The 25,006-nt window shown below is 36.8% G+C and overlaps 1 protein-coding gene across 1 annotated transcript in view; it reads left to right on the top strand.

The window, feature by feature from the left end:
* LOC129792487 (STAM-binding protein-like A) overlaps positions 1–25,006 on the top strand; it is a 781,560-nt gene that overhangs the window by 454,274 nt on the left and 302,280 nt on the right. The window lies entirely within an intron of this gene.

Genomic DNA, 25,006 nt, shown 5'->3' with positions numbered 1-25,006 from the left:
ATGTACACTCTCAGACTTGTCTGCAAATGGGAAATGAAATTAATAAGTTTCCACTCTTTCATTACACACACACCCAACCTCCTTCTCGTACTAGATTTAGTAGCATTAACGCTGAACTTACTTCGTGAGAGTATTATCATTTGCCACCACCATAAAAGACAGAGTCAATATTTTAATACTAATCTTTCATCAAGTGTCGAGGGGAAGGAGAATCCTTTCGTTTATTGAATTTGAGTTTGGGGATAAATTAAGGGGATCAATAGTGGAAAAGTCATCCTTTTAAAAAAGGTACAACCCCAATGATATTGCGAAAAAAGTTACGAAGCCAGGGGATTTAATGCCCCAATGGCAAAAGAATAAATTACGCTTTGATCAAAAATGCAAATGCATTCCACCACCCAACGTTGAGCAAACATTCTCAATCTCGCGTATATTTGAATTTCAACTGGTGAGAACAGATGAAAACTTATAACAGGGAAACCCCCCCTCACTTCCGGTAGCGTTGAAGAATATTAAATTATGAACGTGATCTCATTAGTTGTTGGACGCTTTTTCTTCATATCACGTATGTGGAGTTGGGAATTTGTGCCATACTACCACTCACCAAACTAAATTGGATGGAGCTGAATTCTTCAGAAATCAAAAGTTATTGTTTTGACCAGTATGCAAGGAGATAATGCTACCATATCTAATAAACTTTATAATGAAATTTCCTAAATGCTATTGTGCATATGTATGGCACATTAATGTGCATAGATCACAATGAATATAATTTTCATGAAACTCTGTTTCTGCTGACTCGAATTGCTACACTCTCCATATATTCCAAATAAATAGTTTTATGTCATTTTCACAATTAAAATGTATTTTATACTGTTTTTGTAGTAAAATAGCATTATATATAGGTACTACATTATATAAGGAAAATGGGAAAAGTCTGAAAGATAATTTTAATTAAATTTCACTTCAGAAGATTCATCATTTTTAATTTGAATGATTGCTCTCATTGTTTTTGTTTATTTGAGATTTGAAAATGAGATTTAAAGCTTCCAAGGGGGTGATATCGCTGAGCTTTCAATGAAAGCTCATGAGGTTTTCTGCTTTATTTTAAGCAAATTCTAGGACTGAAAAAAAAACATATAAGACTGTGAAGTTTCAGGCAAAAATTGAGACACTTTCTGCTTATTTTAGAGTGTTCTTGTAAATTCTGATTGACCTAAAAATTAAGCTGAAAATTGAATTGAAAATTGACCTAAATTTTTCATTTCACGTAGAAGGGAATTTTCGCAACATGCCGTCATAATGTGAGGAAAATCTTCTTGTATAGCCTAAAGTTAATTGAAAGAAATTGTCCTGATCGAAAGCTCGCCTATCATCTCAGCTGGTGCTCTCAGCATATGCTGTACTCACCACTAGAGATGAACAACTTTGAGAGATTTTACAGCACTCATAACAATTTGCCACTCTCAGCTCCAAATTGCTCACATCATGATGAGGAGATAACGACACGGTTGTATATACTTGTGCTTTACTATTCGGGCTCACCAAGGATACAGTCAGGGCCAGCCGCGGCAAAGGGAAGACATTTGTAGAGGAGAGAAAAAAACCCACAGAGAAGATGTAGGAGCAGAGGGAAAGCTCAACAGCGAAACACACATTATTTTCATAACTTTTCGAATTAAGCACCGACTAAATTGTCGAAAGTGGAATGTTGTTATCGCACTGAAACAGAAAAAGTTTATTCATTTTCCTAGTGTAGCATGAAATAATAAAGTGAAATTAATGGAGACAATCTCCGTGGCTACGGAGTCCACGGACCTTGGTGGAGAGGAGCATATGAGTGCTAGAAAATCCACTTGGCAAATTGACGCTTTATGTGTCCGCTATTATCAATTCGAGACCGCATTTCAATTATGATGATTAAGTTTCGGGGTATTTGATACTCCATATAGTGGTAGTCGCCCCTTCATTGTCAGGATCCATTCAATTTTCTCAAGAGAAAAGTTTCATGCTGTGTGTGGGAAAAAAGTTTGCCGTCGTTTGTTGGGGAAGGACGGATTGGGTGATGCTAAAGAAAGCTGTGTGAGAATGCCACAAGGATGGTGCAATCGTCTCCATGGATCGCACTCATATTTTGTAATTCAAGTCAGGAACAATTTCTTCTGCTCCTACACACGCTCTGTGTGCTGTCCCTGAACATCCCACTATATAAGGCTACAATATACTATGATGTAGTATAAATGAAAACTTTTACCACACAACAAGAGAAAGAACAAAAAACAATAGTGTTGTGAAGTTTGTGGAGGAGTATTTGATAGTTCTCACAGTAAGTTGACTTTAAAAGAATGGAATGTATGTTAATGCTGAGACACTATTTCAGAAAAGTTCAAAAAGGATTTTTTATGCGACTTATCTGACTGAGAAAATATCTTTTATATTCAATTCCATTGCATTTTCCATCGGTGTGAAAATGCCCTGGAAAATTCGAAGAGAAAACAATCTTATGCTCTGCTTAAAATTCTATTTGATTCTCAACATACATTGCATTATTGTTTTGCCACATCTTTACCGATAAATTAAAGAATTTGAAAAAAGCTTGAAAAATCCAAATTTTCTTTGAACATGGAGTAAAATGAACTGAGAAAATTTTGTAGAGCTAAAAAGAAGTTTAAAGACCTTACAAGAGAGTGAAATCCTTCCAAAGAAAAAAATATTAAAATAGATTCAATGTTTAAAGTTAAAGAAAAATATTTAAAAAAAAAAAAAAGCTTTGGCGATTTATTATAAGTTTTTTAATACTCAACGATATTAAGGGTGTATCGATTCTTCCTTCTAAATGAAGAATTATCCCATACTTAACTGATTAAAGTCCTTACGTATTAAGAATGACTTCCATGCATATTTTGTCTGAAAGACTTATGTAGTCAGCTTTCCCCTCGTCGAATGCCAAAAATAGTCCTGGCATGGGCCCGATGGGTTCGTGGAATTATTCCACACGTCTGGTTGCGGGCGAGCTTGTGCCGGTGGGTCTCTGCATCATCGATAGAGTGAGTTCAGTCTTGCTTGGTGGCTCAACGTGAGCGGACGCATGGGAATAGTAGTGCAGTGTTAGAGGGGACAGCAGAGACCCGAGGGTTCCGGTGGCAAATCGCTCCCCACTCATAGAGAAATCCGTGAGTGACCATCCTCTACGGAGGAATCCCTCTCTGCGAAAAAAAAACCCCTTTCCACACTTACTACAAGAGGCTACAGAAATTATTTAATGTAAATTGATGTGAGTTATTCCAACTCATCCTACCCTATAGCTCTCTTCTCTATTTATCTTTGTTAGTCCAATAGTAATTGACTGTATGTTTTCACATAATTAAACTTCCAGTTGGGGCAGTTCCTAGAAGTCCTGGAAGAAGGACCTATTTGGAATCTTACCTCATATACATATGACTTCAGAGAATTTCCAGAAATTATTTAATCTAAATTATCCGAAATAGCCCAAATCACCCCTATATGGGGGGGATGCTTAATTTCAAATTAGCATCACATTGAAAATTAAGCAATATGCAGAATAATTTATTATTATACAGTACATCATGCATTAAAGTGCATAAGTTGAATTAATGCAATGCCTTGTATATAGCCCGCAGAATTAATCAGAGAAACACATTTGCATTTTGTGGTCCAATTAATGGGGAATTCAGATGTTACCTATATCTCCCACGTGCAAAGTCCTGTGCCGGGGGAATTAGTATACGGATTACTCGGAGAATTGATTCGAGAGATGGGGTTTGTTCCGGTACTCTCCGGGGTCTAATTTTGGGATGTCCGTCCAATCAATTGTCTATATATATTGATATAGAGATAATATCACCTTTAGTTTGAACCATGTCACCCCCCCCCCCTCCTCCCTTTAAACTACGATAGTTCATTTCCCCAACTAAAATTCAACATATTTACTCTTCTCCACTGCTTAGTCCCACACTGTGGTTTCGAACCATTTCATTTGGTCGTTTTGAGAGTTTTTTTTATCCCAATCCCCATCACTTTGGATTCTTATTCGCATATATATAGTCTATGGCGCTGTTTTGCTGCTATATAGCTATGTGTACATCTCTCGCAGCTGAAACAGAGCAAAACAATATTTGAGATTGCTCACATTTTGCCGTCAAATGGTCGGGGTGGAAGTGGGGTGGGGGAGGCGAGGATGAAGTTGATGGAAATGGAAAATATGTCACGTCTGGAGGAAAATTGTTTCAGTGTCGCCGGAAGTTTCGTATATCTTCGCCTCACAGCAACGCTATATATGAATTTTCTGCGTGACACCACCACCCATTGGTAGCCTTGGACACAGCTTTAGTGGGTGAGCGGGTGAAAAACCCCAGACATGGGATAGAAATTGAAAGAGGCAAGGGATATTAAGGGGAAGTAAATAAAATAAGTAATTTGCAGAGATGCCGCCACACACGCACTTTTGTGTGAAAATTTACGTCAACAAGAGAGATGTTTTGGGTGGGAAGAGGGGGTTGTATGGTGCCCCCCATTCCACCAACACCCCCAAGAAAAAAAAAAACGTCGAATACCCCCTCCTAACACATTTGTGACACAATAAAATAAGACATGTGACACATTTATCACATTGTCCACCCCCTTTTTCCGTATAACCCAAAAACTCACCCACTTGGAACTTTGCTTGGAACCAAGCGAAGCGGACGCGTTGAGACGCACTGCCGTCAAGCATTGCTCATGCAAACACGCACGCATGGAGCTTTTTTCCACCCATGGGGAGCTTCTGGAAAAGCCCCCCATTAATTTGTCAAATGATTGCCAAGCACTTCTTGGCTTTTGCGTCAAAACAGCCATTTTCCTCTCATAGAACTTGCTACACAGACTTTTCGAGGAATTTTTTTTGAGTGATTTCAGCTGCACACACTCCAACTAAATGAGAGGCATGGTCTTGTAAATAAATTGATGTTTCTTCATATCAGTATTTTGCAGTGGGTGGAGTGGAAAACACATTCACAAATAATATGAGAAAAAAGGAAAAATCAAGAGGGTTCCACTTCACAAATTTAATTTGGACTCCCATTGCTGGGGAAAAGCTCCTTTCTCTAGGACTCACGAAATGTCTTCCCTTAGCATCTTATCTATATAATAATACATACAATGCGGCACGCCCTTGAGCTCGTCAATGGGGGGTGCAAATTGGGGCTTTAAATTTACTTTACCCACACCTCTTGTGCACTGTGCATGCCTTCCGGGCTTGATGAACAGTGGATTACATGTTGTTCCACCCCTCCTAGACACGGGTTTTGTGATTTGATTAAACCCAACACTTGCCATTTTCAAATAAATTCTCATTTTCGCGTGAATTGTGTTAAACATACACCTAAAAGCCAATTTTTTTGAACCCATTTTCATCTAGAGGCGAGAAAATGAAGGTTTCCCAGAAAGATTCGGTGGTGCAAACGACTAGCAAAAAATGAAGGTCATGGAAAATGTTAGCAAGAAGTTACAGTGCGGACAGATTGAAATTGAATGGGTAAGTATCTTTTTTTAAAGAAGTTGTGATTCTTTCAGGACAAATTCAGTAAAAAGAAAAAAAAATTTAATGACAATCTTGGCCAGAGCTGCAAGATTAGAATGAAAATTCTTTAAAAAAAAAACTTTTCGTTATTTAAGCTTTTTCTGAGCTTTGTTCATCTGAGAACTCAAAGCTTTTTAATGATTTCGAAAAGGATCTACATATATTTTTTTCACAAGAAATTCTCAACATTTTATAAACATTATAATTTATTTAAAATTTCTGAAAATGTTGATCTTAAGAAGTAATTTAAAATAAATTAAATTATTCACGTTGAACATTTACAAGTCTTATGGATATCCGGTTTCATTGTGAGTTTTAAAACAAATATTTTAGTTGGTCTTTAGAACAACATTTTAATAGGAGGTAAATATAATGTGTCTGTTGTGTGTTAAAAGTTAAAAGAGAAATTCGTATCGTATGTATGTAGAACATATTATGTTATGTGCTTATGTATATAAATACATTGTTTGAGATAATGTCTTAACTCTTTGCTTTAATGTGTGATGTAGGGCAGAGTTGGGTCATTTTATGGTTATTCTTTTTTTAACCCAGATATACCCATTGTTCTGTAATAAATTCATTTATTACGCGAGAAAGATTACAATGCTTGCGTCTAATGCGTAAAAAACATACAAAACATTTTATTGTACTGTACGTAGACTATCAGGATATGTAGCGCAAATGAAGAAAATGTTGACCTCTATACAAAATTCCAGGGATTTTGGAGTAAATTAACTAAATCTCCTAAATATAAACATTAAGAGCTTTAAGTCAAACATTAAAAGCTCTCCTAATCTTTGAAAATCCCTTTTTAAATGTATCACAAGTTTAATTCTTTGAACATATAACTTTTTCATAGAGCTTTGAAAGCTCTATCGTTTGCAAAAAAATTCCAGCACTACCAACCCTTATTTTCCCTCACCAATCGGTCAATTAAATCTACCTTTGAGAAAGACGTTGCAATGTACATAAATAGTAATGAAAGACGGATTTAATTAGGAAATATATGTAAAGTATAAAGCTTCCCCTACACCACCCTAAGTTCATTTCTTAATTAATTTCTTTGCACCATGCTGTTTGCACATGAAGATGCAAATATGGGGTTGATACTCCAAAGAGAAAGTATGTATATGCACCAGTTTGTTGACCAGTTTAATTAATTTTTGCTTCCTTCTCCTTGAGTTAGGAGAGAAGTTTCGGGTGTAGCTTTCTAACTTGACTAAACGCATACATGTGTGAGACTGAGAGAGAAATGTATGATGTATAGGAAGTCAGCATCAAATGAGTATTCCATGCCTTTTGCATCACTCTTCTGTGAATACATAATCTTTGATGATGATGGTTGTGCTGCTTTGGGGAACGGGTAATGGGCATTTCACGCGAGAAGCATCCAATTAGGAGCTTCCTGCATACGGTCTTGAAAATCAAAAGCAAGGGGATTTAATGTGCATGTGCGACGAAGGTTGAAATTTGAATTGTCTCTTAATCTCTCTCGTCCTTTTATAGCTACACTCGCAGTGATTTTATGAGGAAATCCTGGGTGACATTAAAATGCTGTGTGGGAGCGATATGAGGATGCCATACTTTTTTTGCTCATACACATTCGTGGCATTTATTTATATATACAATCTACCCTCTAGAACGCAGAAAGTTCTTCAATGAGGGTGATTTTTTTTTAACATTATATGAATTTTAAGGATTTTATTTTTGAAAGGAATAATTTAACATTCATAAAACGATGAATTTTTAAATAAAAATTCAAAAAAGTCTTTAAAAAAAGTTCCACCAAAATATAGAGAAAAAAACAACTAAAATTCCATAGTGAAAGCTCTGTGATGATTTATTGTGTTGGGGTGCCAAAAAAGCTTTTGTGCTTTCCTTTCATTTTATCTATGTATTTCAATGACATCCCTCCCCCTGAAATGTGGTGGACGCATGAAGGGCGCGGCGGTACCTGAACATAGTGGTGAGATAAGCTAATTAGCATATTTTATCGCTCAACCCCCTCAATTAATCGTTCACATAAATGGAATGGGATGAAATTATGCGCGTGTTCACTGAATTATTTTTGACTAAATGACAAATTTAATTGGAGAAATTATTATATGGCGCATGGAAGCATCGTAGCGTGAAAATTGTTGTATTAGTGGCGGTGGGATGCCAATAAATTGAGGGATTCTATGTACACTGCATCAAAAATCCGCCTCTCTGTAGTTCCAATTTCTCAACGAGCACTTTTCTCTCTCACTCTGCCCCCCACAAAATTGCCCCCCTTGTCCACTGAATGTGGCACACAAATCGATGAGTGATTTGTGGTTGTTGGAAAATTGATTTGGACGTCACTCATGTGAATGATAAACTCACCATAAATCCTTTTAGACTGGCCCCTTTTGGGGGCCGCAAGTGAAATTGTGATAAATTTCAATTTCAATTTTGATTCAGGTGAATGATTATTTTTCACTCGAGAACAATTTAGCCTTCTCACCCGTATAAGTTCATAAATCGTCTACGACCACTAGGCGGCCCCATCCACCCACCACCTCCCCACTTACAAACGTTACATTTTCCTCGGGTGTTCTCTCCCCTTATTTGTGGGTCGTTTCAGCAACCCATACTCGATGTTCCCGGTGGGAAATTTGTAATGCTACTAATTTTCCACTTAATGGTCCCACTCGAAAGGAAATTTACGGTTCGCGCATTTCTTTGGACCCTCTTTTTAGCACCCAACCACTTCAGCCTCAGTGTGTGTCCAAATGGCGAGAAGGAATCTACCCTCTTCAACGTTTATAAAGGATACCCCCAACCTCCCTTCCATATTGCCAGTCCTGTGACTTTTTCTTCACCTCAATTTTCACTCTGCACCCGCAGGAAGCCATTGATTGGCTGAAAACGGGGGCTGCGTTCGAGGAACCCGAACAATTGAGGGGGGCCCTGAATACTTATCGAATACTAAGTGAGTTGTTTCTGCACAATTAAAAACACTTTCCCCACCTCATTTTCACAATTTCCCTCGCTCTGTCGATGCGGAATTTCACCCCCGAAGAAGTCTCTATGGAGCTTGATGGGGGTAAGATTTCAAGGCAAAAGTCTTATTTTGCGAGTATATGTTTCCTTTTTGTATATGTACCCACTTCATGGTAGCACCCCCTCCCCCCACCCAGTACCTACCATCCTTCTACTCTATCAAGTGCACACACAAGCCTGGCCTAGTCCTGCGGTTTTTAACCCACACTCATGAAACAATGTGGTTTATGGTATGAGAGGAAGTAAAGTCGTTTGAGTAAGTGGTTTAGTGTTGCAAAAGGCTCCTCTGTTCTTGGCAGAACTGTGATAACAACCTGAAGTTTAAGGGAGTTGAGAAAGTTATACCATATGTATGTAAAGTGATTGATTTTCTTTGTAACTAAATGTAAAGAAATACTTACATATTAAATTACAATGATATGTATAATTAAAAATCAATATAAAATATATAATTCTAATCCATGCAGTGATTTCCCAACGTTTGTTTTTAAAACTCACGATTTCCCAGAGCTTTCGGTTCCCGTCAGAGTCTTCTTCAGGTGCAACAGAGAAAGGCAATTTCTTAATAAAGATTTCAACAGAAACGAAGAATTATTTATAATTCTAATCATTCTGGAAAACTGAATTTTCCAAAGTACAGTAGAAGTAGAATTTCATATGGAAACTATCGAGCATTGCACTCAAGACAAGGAAGGAGAAGAATAATAGACATGTGTAATAAAGGGCTTCGAGACTTCTGGTATGAAATTGAAGCTTTCGAAGAAAACGTGTTTGAGACTCAAAATGATGTAGAGTTTAATTTGACTATGATTGACGTATCCTGGACAAGTTAATCTCTCACAGTGAAATTGTGGGGCTGAACTTCAATTAAAGTGTGTGTATATATGGCTTTACGTAGAAGGAAGGGAATTGGAGCAGAAATTAGCTTCTCACTGTGTGTGGGGGAAAAAGGGATTTTTCTTTAGCCATGGAGTCGTGTGTCAGTTCGGTTTATGCGTGGTGTGTGGAAGAAAGAACCCTAATCAGCTGCTGACCAGCTTCTGGGTGTCTAAATTGTTACTAAAAGTCAGTATTCTTTGGTCCCCAAAAATAGATTGATCGGTAGTAGTTGTTGAAGGGAGAAGCGTGAACAAGGTTGTCTCACTCCTGCATGTTCGATTTATCCGGAAATCCTCATCGGATGTGTGATTGCCTTTTCGGGCCATTTCACATTTTTCCTCTCGATTGAATTCTCTGTTTCATATCGTCAAGCCGAGAGGAAAAATTCACCAGCCATTTTTCTCTTTTTTTTTCCTCTTCTTTCCTCTGTCTCTAACACCTCTTACCCCCCATTTCATCCGTCAATTTCGATTTGGGCTGAATCGATTTTTATTAATGCACAATCCCCACGTTGCTTTGAAAAAATGTACCCCAGAGGGTAGTTTTTCCATACACCAGCCACGCAGAATTTTCACGGTACCCCCCGCCATTTCCCTCCAAAAAAGGGGCCAACCCTGTAAATTTCAGATCCAGACAGAGAGCCATGGAGAAGCCTCGTGCAAAGAAAAGTGTTTTCTTGAGAGGGATAGCACATGTAAAATTTACCAAAGATTAATATACCAGCGGCAACAATGGGTCCTCTCTTTGCTGTAACGCTCGGATGGGCAAATGAAAATATATGAAGCACTTTTCCAGTCGTCATAATAATAAATGCTGTACAATTTCCAGAGACATTTGTGTAATTCTCCACATTACAATGTATTTGAGTGTCTCCGAGGGAATTGGTGCAACTTTTTCTTCTCTCCTCCCCTAATTCTTCATCCACATTCCACCATACGGAAGGTATACATCGTAATATTTTTTTCTGCAGGGTCCAGCTTATTGTAAACACGGATTTGCGAGAGAGAATGAAAATATACGCAGATTTCGTTTCAAAAGTTCCCGAACGAAAGATTATGCTATATATGGTATGTATACATATGTATATAGCGTACAGTAGCTTTACCCAGGCCCCCTGACAGACGTGAGCAAATTTAATTGTGAGCAGTAAATCAGGATTGTGGAATATTTTTGGGAAGATTATCCTAATTTTATGCTAGCAAATTCAATTAATTTAGGATAGTGATTCCATATATGGACGATGCAATTTGTTGTTGTCTCTCTAAAACCATAATGAATTTCATAGCAATCGGTCAAGCAGTTTCGGAGAAGTTTATTGCTCAGTAAACACATAAATAAACAATTAAGCAAATATATCAAAGACTTGATAATACTAGAAATCAGAGATCTTGTCCTATATGGAGATAGAGAGGTCAAAAGTCAATAAGTACATACGCACACTTTATTTTCTTTATTTTATATACATAAATCTCTTGTTGTATGTAGAAACCATCGTTAGATATTTTGTATAATTTTTTGTACAGAATAAAAGAAGCATTAATAAATAATCTGTATAGGGGAGACCGGGGTTAAAAAAGTCACTTAAGGGTTTAGAAAAGGCTCAAAATATCATATTTCCCAAACAGATAAAGCGAAATGTATTGCTCATTTCTTTAGGAAATTTACTGCCCTACAACTCTTTCTCAGATCATTTTGTTCTATCTAGCTAGGAAATATGATATTTTAAGCTTTTTCCAAACCCTTAAGTGACTTTATTAGCCCCGGTCTCCCATATGTATAATGTTAAAGCTTTTCCTGCTTTTTTTTAATCCAATTATTTTGATTCTGAAGTATTTTATTTAAAAGAACTTTATTTTTTTTAAGAAATTTTAATTCCCTTATGTATATATTTTTTCTGATAATTTTGCTAGTTTCTATTTTAACCATTATAAGTTTTTTTTTAACGAATAGAAAGCTTTTGTATGTACAAGTACACGTCCTTCAAAATACTGGTTTATTTTTAAATATATCGTAAGGCTTAGTAAAGTTTAGTAAAAAAAAGAACTAAATTGCAGCCAAAGGCCTGTTAAAGCAAAGAAAGCACTGTGTTTAAGTTCAAAAGTACTAATATCAAGCAGATAAAGTTTTTTTTTATTTTAATAAAAACCATGAAAGCTCTGAATACTTGCAGGACAAAAAGACAAATTTATTCAAGCCAAAAAAAGCTAAATTGAAACGGAAAAGGAACTAAATTCAAACCGAAGAAGTACTAAATTATTTTTTCACTTTTTATTTGATTAAAAGGGTTTAAAGATCTCTAAAAATACTAGAATTATTTTTGAGTATTTGGCCTATTCACAAAAAAATGAAATTATTCAACAGAAGACCTCCTCTTGTATGTAAATAAATATAACGAATACATACCTACCTATATATTGATATTAAAATAATAAAAAAAATCATTTAAAAATATGTTTTTGTCGTTTTTGTTCTTGAATTAATCCTTACCTCAGAAAACAAGGAAAACTCTTCGGGTGGGGAGCATAAAAATCTTTAAATTCCTAGCAACGAACGAATCAACAAAGCTCTCAAAAATGTGTACCTACCCAGTTTGTATATCGAAGGGGATAAAATACTATGCATATATGTATTAACATCCTGTATCCTGTATACACACTGTACATATTAAAGCTCTTCGTGAAAGTTCTTAGGTTAGCCCTCGTGTTGTTACTTATCTCACTTTATCCCACATTTGTGTTTACAGAATCTCCTTTGGACACACACATAGACTGTGTGGATAGCATAGATGAAGGACAATCAGTCATAATTCACGAATATCGGGTATTAAGTATCCTTCGAGATCATTGTCTCGATAAATCACTAAATCCCACCGAAGGAGTATTTCATTGCTGTACAGAGGACGGAGTGAGGGGCCAAAAGGCGTCTTTATCTCTGTGGCAGAAAGGATCAGATGTTTCAACTGTGTGTGTGTGTGTGTGGGTGTGTGGATTTGCCAACTCAACACCATGCTGGGATGGTGGGTGAGAGAGAGAGAGTGGCTCAAGAAACCACACGGCCACGTATCTCGCTGGGGTTAGCGGGGTTGGCTCCCAATGGGAAATGCGGGATGGGTGGGAAAAGTGGTCGAAACCGACGGTTTCTCATTGTGTCAGACACGGGGTGGGAGCAATAAATCAAGATTAATTTATTTTCCCTGGGATCCACCATGACATACCCACACTTCTGCCCAATTGCATGCACTGACTTCCACTATATATACGCTCCGGGAACGCAAGCATATGGATTTGTTATGGATGGATGGATGGAGGGTGCATGAAGCGCATTCAACTAGTGCTGCTGAGGGAGGGAGAGGGAATGAGTCTCTCTGTACTTTGGCTACTTTCACCGAAATTTTATCAATGCACTCAAGCAATGTTCATTTATCATTCCCCAGCATCAGCCAATATTTTGACCAGTTGAAAACAAAAAGGTTGCACAAACATTTGCGCTATCGACACAACATAATCTGATAATGTTTTCCCACCATCGCCATTCACTGATGAACCCTCGGCTCGGGGAGGGCTGGCGGTGGTTTTGGGGGGGAACAGAGAGGCATACACCGGGAAAGATAACACAGAGAATGCATAAATGGTTAATTAAGCGAGCACTCCATCTGGCCAAAATATTACCCATTGGCACAAACCCATCCACATAGGGCGCAGAGTTTATGCCACCCCCTTGTTCCACTCCACCGCAAAACTGTGTCCATTGTAAATTGATCGGCTGCATTCCTTTCTGCTGCCGTAGGGGTGGGTCAATATTGAATTTTGATAAATCGCATCATGGACCATTGCCCCAGCACTGTAAATGTAGAGATCCCCAAAAAAGGCACACCCCAATGCACTGAAAAGCCCCACCATTATTGTAACCGCACTGCCCTGAATCAGTTTATTTTAATATTATTTGGTGGCTGAGAGTAAATTAGACACACCTACCTCCAATCTGCCGATTCATAAAGTGATGGAATTTTGGAGGTAATAATGTGGTAATCGCGAAAGTCATAATCAGGGCTGAAATTCAATTTCATACGAACTGTGGACTATTTTTGAACTCTTTTTTTCTATAAAAAATTTCATTAATATCGTTGTGAATTTTCGGATTTTTTTTCAGGACAAAACATTATATAGGTACCTATGTACATAACTTTTTTGGATGGTTACATATTCAAAAAAAAAAGTATGTTGCAAATAAAAGAGGTAGGAGTTTTTTTTCCTATGAAATGGTATTTTATGTAATAATATTTTGGTCTTACTGAGCATTTTATAAATGAATTTTCCATGGAAATTATTTCAGGTGTGTTTGTAACATGTTAATTAAGAAATTCAATTTGGGGATATTTTTAAAATATCTTATTAATATTTTTTGTTTGTTTTCACACGGTCTTTTATCAACAAAGACATAAATCTACGATTTTTTTAAAGAAATGCTTGGTGTTAGCCACGAAGTGGAACACCAACTAATTTATGAAATAAAATTTTTTTTTAAATTGATTTATTATTGCTTTTACTTAACAAAGCAACGAAAGTCAAATAATAACCTAACTATCAGTGTAATGAATTATGTATAAATTAATTAGTCTTTTTGATGATTAATGGTACACACAGCAGTGAATATCCCTGTTAGATGCGGACTTAGGATTGAGGAAGTGATGAAGGTGTGGAGAAAACTTAATATTGCTTCGAATAACCTTTCCTTTAAGATAAGAGGATTAAGTTCTAGGCTACTTTTTGAGGATAAAATATTAAATGAAAATTATATATTTTCAAATTTTCTCTCACTTTTAAAACATCTTTATTCAATCCTGTAATGAGAGGAAAAGCAAGGAAGAAGTCATTTTGATTCCCATAGGAAATTTCCGGCTGTAAAAGGATTGCTCTTTGCGTTAAAATATTTTAATTATAATTTGCCCACGTCCGTTCAACCCGCATTAATTTATGCATTATCATACTCACATCAAGCACGAGGAGTCCTTTCATACAAATTACAATCTCTGTAATGCTAATCTAATTGCAATAATACAAAGAATCTCAGTTGACTGAGGTACAGAGAGAATCACGCGCGCGCGGGGGAACGTATTGTGCACATTTCTGCCACCACGGATATCTTTTCCCGTGATGAAATTTTTGTTTTGCTGTTTGGCGGGAAACTGAGTGGAAGCGAAGGGCAAAAGGGGCGTCAGGACACGTAGAATGGGTCATTTGCATAATCCAATTGATGGTGTTGGACGCCCCATGTTTGCGCGGGGTGACTCCGACGGAGACTCTCGGGAGGTGGTGCGAGATTCATTAAGGCAAAATGGGAACTTTTGCCAATTTCCACTAATTAAGCTCATTAGGTGGTCCGCTACTCTTCTGCCTTGGTCGTATCGCAATTTGCAATTCGTTATTAAGAGTTTGCGCACACCCGTCAAGACATAACTCGCAAATCCAATATTACAACACAACCACCACCGGAAGAAGCCAAACAAAGTGTCCCCAAAAAGTGATTTGCTATATATCTCATGGTCAATACGAACGGCACACCGCCACTCCATTTCCTTCTTATGAAAGTGTTAAAAGGAAATTATTGTTTGTTTTTCTTGGATTTTTGAGACCAATTTGGCTGATTTATTTTCCTTAAGTTTATTTTCTCAAGAATTTAATGAAATCATAAAGTTAGAATGTCCGTATTTAGTGCTTATGGACTTTTAAGAATAAGCTTATGATTAAACCCAAAACAAACATGTGCTTCATAACTGATGCTGATGATGATGATGATAGCCCGAATTAAGATGTACTCTGAGAAATTAATTTTTGTTTTTAATTGGCCGAATTAATTCTCCATTTTCTGACTTCCTGAACATCGTTAGAATTTAATGTGCAATATAAAATTCAAGTTGATTTCTTTAAAAGAAATCTGATCGAGCCAATTTAGAATTATATACAAAAAAAAGTTAAAAAAATCAAAAAACTAATTAATTAAATATAGGACTGATTTTTTTTTGGTTTCCACCCACAATCTATGAATAAATAAATGACCAACGGCTCTCAAAAAATTCCAAAAAAAGCAAACAGAGCACAAATAAAGCTCTACAAGCACCAAATATAGTACCTATACCTACCTACCGAAAAATGAGGTGTAACATGTCGTTTTTCCGGTCGATCGTACTGTGTGACGTAAAGGTGGAGATGGATTGAGTAAACAGAATGGAGCGCATCTGATGGATTACCAAGCTTAAGGGAGACGAGCGTGCAAAATTGACGACCACATAGTGGAACCCTCATCGGGAATCTACCTTCTGTGTACCTACCTTTTCTCTGTTTTCTCTCTTTTTTTCCCCATCGGAACATCACGTTGTCGACACGGAGAGAATTTTCACGGAAAATGCACCTGAAAAATATTTTTCAAATGCACTTTATTCTGTAATTAAAATAGAAAATATTTCACAAGTGTGTTTACTTGAAAATGAAGGAAGAATATTTAACTAAATGGTGTGGGATACGGTGGCTTTTCACCAAAGGGAAACCTAAGTCAATATTTACGGCAGATTCCAGGAAAATATAAATAAAAACTTTAAGTTTATGAAGAAGCCGCTAGGAAGCCGTTTCATTTTTCTTGAAGATTTTCATAGCAAGTTGTCACGTATTTTAAATTTCTTGCTCAAAGAAAAATTAATTTGCCTGCCTCGTAATGGTCCATTTGATACTTTTTGTTGCAGATGCGGAAGACAACTCAGCGAAAAAAATTAAAGGGATGAATTCAACTGCATAAAGAACTAGGTACCTATTTAGGAAATTTTAAGAGAATTTAACGAATTAAAAAATTATTTTCTTCCTAAGTTACTCTAACATAATTAGGTAACTAAAATATCTTTTAATTAAATTAAATAAAATTTATAGTAATTTAATAATTAAAAACATAAATATTTAAATAATTTTTATAAATAGAAAATTTAAAAAATCTGGTAAATTCACAAAAATTGATTTATTAATTAACATTAAAAAATTATTAAAAATTATTCATTACAATGTTCTTTAATTTAATATGCTGACCTAGATTTTTTTTCGCGTATGGAATATTTGATTATGCTCCAATGCATTAAATTCAAAATTACCAGAGTAAAATTATAAATTTAAAGTTAGTTGGAACAATACAGTGTTATAGGTGTTATATACCTACAAATTATAATAATGTCGAACTACTTTTAAACTTTACTATTTCTGCCAGTTACATAAAAAAAGTTATTGCATTGTGATTTTTTTAATCACCTTGACAATATAATTTCACGCGTTAGTTTAAAAGTCATTAAAATTTCATAATTGCCCCTATTTTATACTCAATGCGCATAGTTATTGAAACTAATTTAAGACGGAAAGGCGGTAATCAATTTTATAAATTAACTTTGCATGCTTTTTCGATTTTTTCACAAATATACATATTTGAAGAGCTTTTAATTAAACTTGCGGCAAGTACATGAGAGAAATTAATTATTTTCATTAAATTAAATTATTTTTTGTTTAATTCAGAGAAGCTGTAAAAATGTATAAATTTTCGGCCTGGAAAATAAATCGATTGGGAGTGGCAATTGAGGTGGGTAAAGAGCTTTGACCTCAAGTTGAAAAGGCATAAAATAGTAGGTATGTTGAAATGGGCAGCAAAAGGTTGGAGAATGAATTTGATGGGGTATAATTGCGATATGTGCAGCATAGGAGATTGCACGTGCGATGAATGCAAGTAAACATCCCTAATTGGCACACCTGAAATCTGAGCTGACGCTGTGACCCACTTGGCGGGCGTTGCGCAAAGCTCAGACTGGTCATTCAGTCACGCTATTGCGTGCCCTATGCCATGGGATAGGGATCTCTAGCCACCGCCAGTCACCCCGTAATTGCCTCAATTTGTGGTGCAGGATATTGAATTCACCTCCATCGACAATTGGTTTGCTGATTTTATTTGTTTTAACTCTCGCACGACATTCAGCGCGATGTTGTGCTCAAGACTCCTCAACACGTCGCTTCGGTACTTCCGCATTCAGCTGCGGTACCCCAAGCATGTCTCTCGATTGGTAATTAATGAGAAATGACATCATTTCTCCTCCCAATCTAACAAGTAAGTTTATACTTCACGAACCAAATGCTAAAACATCCTTGTGTTGCAACGGTGAAATGTTTGTATCGCGGTTCCAATAGAATTTCCACACATATGCGGCGATATATGCATTGTATGTAGGTACTTATGTATGTTATGTATGCACATGTTTATCGGTCCTTTAAGTACTGTAATTGCAACGTAATGCAATTAGGCAGAGATGGGATACAAAATCGTTCTCCAATTTGTATTTTCTAGGTCAATAACTAATTCCGCATCAATGTTATGTTGTTGCTTTGTCTGAATTCCAAGCAATACCGTCCAATAGGGCTATTTTACGAATTAATTTTCCAATTGAAATAATTGAAATTTCAGACATACAATTATTCCTTCAGACGTCTTAATAATTTTCCAGAGCCAAGAAATCCCGAACGGATTTTCCTATCATAACTCTTTCGCCAAAATCAGCTTCTAAAGCACCCCTAGGTGTTCAAAAGTAACCCCAATGGGTGGTAACCCGTAAAACACTCTGAATCTCATGAATAGAAAACTTTGAGATTATATTTAAAGTTCTGACGTACAAATTAATCTTCTGTTTCTTATCAAGTATTCCACCATTCCATATACCACCCCCACCCCCTGCAGATTTGTGATTGTTTCCTTTGGTATATACTAAATTGCATCATCGCAGCATGGTACTATTTATGCTGCACACACAGAAGTTGCGCCTTCACTTCAATTTACCTGTAATTGTGACGGCAAAAATGTTGCAATTGCTTGAATTGCAGTAAGAATGGTTGGAGCTGTCACGGAGAGAATGATTAATGGTGTCGCATTTTTTTCCAAACTCCCACAGGGATTTACAAATGCAAGGACATGCCTCCACATTGGTTGCATTTGCGTGTACAAAAGATACCATAAATTTACATGAGATGCACTTGGATTTGCATAACTTCATTTCAGTGCCTCTAAAATGCTACCTACCCTAATGTCAGATGCTGGAACTACCCAGAGAGGTGTGAAAATGTATTTTATGAAATAAGAAAAAAATATATTTCGCGTTCATAGAACGTCTTGTGTGCACATAATTCGTCATCAAGGGGTGTAATACTTTATGAAATTTTTGAATTTTCTACGAGGAATTCTTGGAAAAGTTATGATTCCCATGCTTTCTTGGAATTCAGAAAATATTATATACAAAATCTATGTAGAAGATGGGGCTTAACTTTTTTTTTCTTTTATAAAAAATAAAAAGAAGAAGGAAAAAGAGGAAAATATAAAAAGAACGCCTTCATAGTTCTGTAGATTAAAGGAGTTTAGGAAGCTTGCGTTTTACATCAGAATCCACATATTCTGATTTGATGTAAAATATGACCTACAAAAGCTTTTCAAAAAGCATAAAATATACAATAATATACTCCAAGCTCAATAAATTATAAAAATTATACCAATAAATCATTAAAAACAACGATAAAGTATTTTTTTATTTAAAAAGAAATGTATTTAATTGAATTTTTCATTCAATACATAACCCCCTGCTTGCAACAAATGGCATATGTATTATGAATGTCTAATAAATCGCGCTCAATTTTTTCCTGAATAACCCAGGTAAAAAGGGAGCACATAAATTAATTTTTCACGTGCCGAAAAAAAACCCGTTCCTTACATGTGAAAGGAAGCACGAAAAGCTGCATGTGGAAATGCTATGCGACCCATGAAAATTGGTGAAAAGCCCTCAAATTGATGCTGCTGCAGGGTGCAACGTTTTTTCTTTCATTTCGTGTCGCTTATTTAGCCATATACATAACACGGAGGCGGGTATAGAAGGCAGGCTATTTGAAATGATTTTTCGCTTCTGAATTAAAATAATTTAATTTTCTTGCGAAAATTCTGGGCGAGGAAAATACTTCACAGTGGTGAGATTTGCTCTCGAGCACCCCGGGGGTTCAATTGCCAGGAAATGATAAATTGCCACTGCAGTACAGAATCTCAATTTAGTACATAATCCATATATATAGTCCGGGATTTTGGTGTGTTGAGAATTTAATTTTCGCAATGAATGAGCGGTAATGTGCGCATATCAGTTTCCTTCTCAAGCATTTCTATATTCTCTGATTATTATTATGCTGCTGATACATACATACATATGTATAGCGCTGTGCTTTGTGGTTTTGGGGTAAAATTGCAAATTAAACTGCATAAAATATAATAAATATTGAGGCTTGAACGCCTTTAAATTTCTTTCATTGAAAATCGTTGAAAATTTCACGCAAAATGCTAATTAAATAATATAATCTCTCGCTTTTCTCGCCATTTTTCGAAATAAAAAGATTTTTTTTTCAATTCGTCGAAAGTACGTGATGTGATCAGTGTTGAGGGTATATGTATACATGAAAATATAATTGAGGTTTAATAAATAAAAGCCTAATTCCAATTATAATGATCCTTGTGAGAAATTTGTCAAGCTGAAATCTATTTTGGGTCGGTTATCACACCGTCCAAAAGTCTTTTATATCTGTGTGATGATTTAGTGCGAAGGATATGACCGTCAGAAGGAGAGTCTCCCAGATGGCTTAATTACGAAGAAAGCCACATTAATTACGACTCCTTTGAGTGGCGAATGGGGTGCTTATGAATAAATAATCACCCTCTTGGGGGACATTCATGCAAAAATTAATTATTATTGTTATTGGGGCGAAATAATTTGCCCAGCATTTGAAAAAGCCCTGGCTCTACAGATCCAAATTAAGGGATGGTCACGTTATTTTGGAAACTCTACAGGAACAAAATGGCCAAAATGTGAGAATTTCAAATGATTTTTTTGAGCACAAAAATTTATTTTCTAAATTGAAAATACTGAATTCTTATCAATATTTGGCCATTTAACAAGAGTGCAAGCAAATTTCGAATTTTTGGTTTCAAAATTGGCTTGAAAATCGTTCTTGAAAGTCCCCGAGTTTCCAAAATAACGTGACCATCCCTTAATTCCTTTCGTCAATATTGAAAATGATTAACATTCGTTACCATTCCGTTCGTCTCATGGTCAAAAGATAAATTCAATCACAACCCATCGTGTTTGTGAGTTAAATTGGAAATTTCATCACAAATGGATTTCGCTTTCAGAGGGATTCAATCCAACTTTGCTATATTTATTCGAATGTTTTCCTTGATAAGTTTCTCATCTCTCATTTCTTACACGAAAGGGTTTGGGGGTGGGCTTAGTGCATATAGCCATTGAAACTCATCGCGATTCTCAAGTGAACGCCAAGTCAGCACACGACACTTAGGAGACTTTTATTGTGAGGATTTTCGTAAACATTTTCGTGTTTCCGTATTAAGGATCAAGGTCTCTATTATTTTACAGCACATCTTTCTTTACAGGATAAGAAAAATCAGACATCCCCGAGAATCCTAAACAAGAGAGTGTTTATTGATTTAATTTATGTAAACGATGAATTTGTAAGGGTAAGTTGACCAGAAAGCTCTTTTGAAAGCTTTCATTTATTTTTTAATTAAACTCTGGTACGAGAATTTCTCCATTCAATTTGTTGGATAAAATAAATAACTCTCGGAGTCAAAAAAGTTCTTTTCAATTGAATTCTAAACATTCTAAAGTTCAAATTGATATTTAAAGCTTTCAAGGGCCTGATGAAGTCGTCAATATTGTTGAAACGTCATTGATCTAAACTATACTAACACCGAATTTACTTGAATTTCCTACAAATCTCATGCAGTTTTTGCGAATTTTTGAATTTGGCGCCTGAAATGTTGTATTATAATGATTTCTCCTCATTGCAAATTTTTTCTTTTGGGATTGATAAGTGGCCTGAATCTACTTATAAATCATCACAATTTTTTTTCTCTCTAAAATAAATCCCCGTGAAGCGGGGCGAGGTAAATTGGAGCGAAGCGACGTTTTTTAAAATAATATTTGAATGTGATATTTCTGTGGTGATGGAAGTTAAATTGTTGACATTAAAAGATACTCTTAGCATTTCAACAACAAAAAAATATTTAAGAAATGAAAAACATTAGCTAAAAATTGTTATTATCATAATGTGCAGGAGATGAGGGTTTAATGTAATTCATTCAGCAAAACATTTGATTTAAATAACTGACAACATACCAATGCAATTTCTTGGTCCACCGCTAAAGGGTAAATAAATATGAATAGGGATGTCGGTACTTGGAATTCTCAACTGTGAATCTCTCGGGATCAAATTTGGTTGGGTTGAGATAGTATTCCTCACAATTTTGCATAGAATAAACAGAAATGGAAACGTTTACACCAGCTGGAATTTTCACACCACCTATAATAATGTCTTCCGTCCGACAAAACATTGGGACAGGTGGTGTTATCCTGAGGGACTTCTTGATAACCATCTCGAGGTATTTCATATCCTGCAAATGACTGTAAGTCACCCACAAATTCTCCTCCAGTTCACCCTCAAATATCCCCTTAAATTCCTCGTCTTCTATATAACATTTTAAAATTTTCTAAATATCTGAAACTTTGATTTAAATTAAAGGGTTAAATTTCCGTATTTGATTGCTCCGTAAAAAGTCTGCGGAATCTCATATATTTTGTTTTACGCATCTAAACTTTGAGAACATGCTCTTTTTTCTCTTCGGCACGAAGAAGTTATTGTGTGGGGGTGTATGCTGAATTAAATGGCAAAAAGGCTTTTTCATCTCTGAAACATTTACCGTGCCACCCACTCAAACCACCCGCAACCCCCTTTACAAAACGAGAGGGTGACTGTAGATTTTTATTGTGTGAGAAATTGCCTTCATCAGAAGATTACTCTGTGCCGCATCTTCAACTCGTCCTCAGCTGAAAGAGCGCGCCTTTTTTTCGTCACACACCCTCCACCCTCCCTCCAAGCTGCTTCCGTTCATCCAAAGCGACACACGCACTTGACATACCCCAAGGAAGACAAGTGGTTTATGTTTGTTTTTCATTTCTTGCGCCTTTAGCACCGACGAAAAATCATCATGGGGCGCGATCTACGTGCAGGAGAAAACAGCAATTTTCACTCCCATCGAGTGGCATGACAAATACATTCGCACGCAATGAATAAATTGTCTGCGTCCTTCGTCGTCTGAGGTGGTTTGTGTGCGAAAAAAAAAGCTTCCTGGAATGCGAGGGGGGTGTGGGTCATCATCAGAAGCGCGAGCTTCAAATGGCTGAGGCGCAAATGGGAGGAATGTGGGATGATATGGGAATATTAGAGAAAATATGCGAGAGGAGAGAAGTGAGAGGCCGGAAATGAATTTTCCTTCCATGACCTTTTAATTAAGTTTTGTATTTCACTCTGACAAGCTATTCTTTGGAGAAAGAGAGGGGGCAGAACAGGGGGAACTGGGGGTAGGATCCGTTTAGGAATCTCCTGATAAAATCACAAATTCAACCCTCCCAGCCCCCCACAATTCACAACCCGTCATTTACTCAAAGCAAACGCCGAGGGTATAATATAATTGAGAAATTGGCAAAAAGTACTGCCAAAATTCCACCCACAATTACCCCAAAACATGTCTAAATTGCATTCGGAAGGACTCACAAGTGTGTTCACAAATTGACGAATTAATTCCCAATTCAATTCATGCCACAGTGCTAAAATTATAAATTCATTGTGGACCGCTGCACCAGAGTGCTGTAAATTCACAAAGTTAATGGACTCAATTATCGACTGGGAAGCATTTTGAAACTTTGCCAAAAAGCTTTATGACTCCGGGAGCTTTTGGCTCGTTCTCTTTGCTGGGGCTCACACCTCACGCGAAACCGCAACATTCCCCGCCACCCGCATACACGGTGCGGAGGAAGTCTTGCAGATGCAGATACAATTTATACCAAGTCGCAGTTGCGATATTAATTAACCCAAAAGCACTTCACCCGCCTGGTCAAATTGCTGCAAATTGTTACTCCATTTTCGCATCTACCTTTTGCTTTTGCAATTTATCGTGAACATTTGGGTGTGTGACCTCGCATTTTGGGTTTATGGTGGTTTACTTGAGAGAATTCTTAATTATTGCTGTGCACGTTCTGAAATTTATTATATTTATATCCAAAGTACACCAACTGTGTATGCAACATATATAAAAGCTTCTTGGATTATTATTGAAGAATATTAAGACGATCTTAAGATGTTCTTTAAGAGGTTTTTTTTTTTATTTTAAAAGTTCTTTGAGAAATTCTTGTCTGAGAATTTCTTTTCTCTTAAATGGATTTACCAATTCATAATTTTTTGGTATTTGAAACATTATTTTAGCTACATATTTGCCATAAAGGTAGCAGAGGTAGACTGGAAAAAAATTACAAACGTTAGCACAAAAAGTAGAAGACAAAGAGATTCAAGCTGGCTTGCATGAGCACGTTACAAGAAACACACAATATATAGAGCTCATGAATTTTCGCAATTTATTTGCAATTCTGCAAATTCTGTAAAGACCACCTCCCTCCGCCACAAAATGGGGATGCTGCACTGTGCTGCCCATGAGAAAGTTCAGTGTCCGGGAGAGATATTGTTTCCGGGTGGATCACATGGGTAAGGGAATATTTGCATATATGGTGCACCGTTGGCAGGTTTCGTCGATCCTCACATAGCTCTATAATGGAATATTAATGCCCTCCCGAAGTCGGCACCCTTCGCAGCACTTTTCATCGGGACACTAATTCAATCAAATTTATTGTCTTGATGCATTGTATGAACGCCAAGCCCGAATGTAGTTTGCCCAGTTGGAGTGCAACTAAATGGGATTTATGGGCAACTCATGCTTCTCTCTAATACACCCACCCCCAACCGTTTGGCTTTTCTGTGCTTTTGTCCAATCCAGCCACACAGTGATGTGACTCAGTCACACAATTTGCCCAGCAAATTGTGCAGCACGACAAAAAAGGCGAGACAGACAGCATTGGGACATGTGAAAAATCCACCGAAAGGATATATGGATGATTTTTTCCCACCCTAAGGGATACTCCATACAAAGATGCTCATACAAAGTTGGCAATAAAATTCTCTCGTGGGAGAATGGCGGGAGCAGCTGAAAAAAAGCCCCTCAAACTGCTGGTCAAACGTACGAGTTTTCCTATCCTCAAACTGCCCAAGCCCCATCCACCCACCTGAATGCCAGAGTATGAACAAAAAAAAAAGTCTCGCTTAGTGTTCTACATGCAAAAACTTCCAAACGCGGGACACATGTGGGAATAATTGCTCATCATAATCATTAAACTTTTTTCCATGCAGCAGCCAAAAGGCTTCCCCGGGATCTCGTAGCCAAGTTATGGAAGTATCCTTTTGGCATTCACCAGCACCACTGGGCTGAGCATAGGGGTAGGGCTTTACATATTACGAGCATATGTTTTTGGAAACCATACGCCAGTTTTTTTTATTCATCATCCCCACATGCCTATGCCTTTTC

The sequence above is a fragment of the Lutzomyia longipalpis genome, chromosome 1, assembly GCF_024334085.1.
Source record: "Lutzomyia longipalpis isolate SR_M1_2022 chromosome 1, ASM2433408v1".
In the NCBI taxonomy this organism is placed as follows: domain Eukaryota; kingdom Metazoa; phylum Arthropoda; class Insecta; order Diptera; family Psychodidae; genus Lutzomyia; species Lutzomyia longipalpis.
This window is presented reverse-complemented; position numbering and strand designations above follow the sequence as displayed.